At 46.8% G+C, this 1,145-nt stretch overlaps 1 pseudogene; it reads left to right on the plus strand.

The window, feature by feature from the left end:
- LOC112548963 overlaps nt 1-1,141 on the plus strand; it is a 2,330-nt pseudogene extending 1,189 nt beyond the window's left edge.
- The last annotated feature ends 4 nt before the right edge of the window (nt 1,142-1,145 follow it).

The raw sequence follows: 1,145 nt of genomic DNA on the forward strand, positions 1-1,145 counted from the left end.
AGTACCTCATTTGAGAAGGTGCTGAAGCCTGTGCTGAACCTTCTGAAAGCTTTTCAACCCAAGGTAGACCTCCCTGCACAACTGGCAGCCCATCATACTGAAAATGAAAATCCTGAAGCAAAGTGACAGTGGGAGGGAGAAGAAGAGATACAGTCAATAGAGGAGACCATTCAAACTGAATCCTCTCTATATGTGGGGAGCTCATTGGCTTTCTCTATGGACAATGAACAATTAAGGTAACTTTTCTGGCAGTACAGCAAGAATAGGAGCTGTGGTGGAGCAGGATCATCTGGGGTCACTGGACAGAGCTGTCCCTTCTTTAGACTGTGTTCAATAAGAAGGTGGGCAGGGCTCTGTCCAGCTCTCCGCTTGCTTGTAACCACACCTTTTCACTGTCACAACACAGTGGGACCAGACTGTGCCAGTGAGGCTCCATACAAAGCTAATTTACTCTGCCACCATCATACATGCCTCTTTCCCATCCCCACGTCAATCTACAAAACCACAGCTGATGGGAGGGTGTGTTCAGCCAAGGGGCATGAGGGCAAGGACATCTCTCTCAGCTACACCTGCTGTCCATGCACATAAAATTCTTTGCCTCGAGCTCTTTCCATCTCTCCTCTCCAAGCTTGCCCCCTTGGCAGCCAAAACAGGGAGGTAGGCTTTATCCTGCTTCTAAATGCAAAGAAGCAATTAGAATCCCAAACGGCATGTGGGTGAAGCAATGCAGTTACACATGTGAACAGTACGTAGGACTGGGCCTAAGAGTCCATTCCAGAGTGAGACCTGGGAGATGAAGTGTGTTACCCAAGGCTGTCCAACAGATTAGTGGCAGAGTCACAGGCAGGTTTACAGACTCTAGATTCCCAGCCAGGTCGTATTTCAGCAGGACAAATGCCCTCACCTCAGAGAAGCTGGATGTGGTCAACAATCTGTAAGGCAGTGATTTTTCATTGTTTTCAAAGCACTGACAATGTGCTCGGCATACAACAGCGTGGTGAACAAGAAACAAAGATGAAAAATACTATTGAAATACAAATGTTATGACCCTTTACTCTCGTCTGTCTCTAAATCCAAATGACTGTTTCCTTTTGTTTTTAGTGAGAATGCTGGAGAAAGTTCAGCAGCACTGGAAGCCCAGAGAT

This window comes from Alligator sinensis, unplaced genomic scaffold (assembly GCF_000455745.1).
Source record: "Alligator sinensis unplaced genomic scaffold, ASM45574v1 scaffold837_1, whole genome shotgun sequence".
NCBI lineage: Eukaryota > Metazoa > Chordata > Crocodylia > Alligatoridae > Alligator > Alligator sinensis.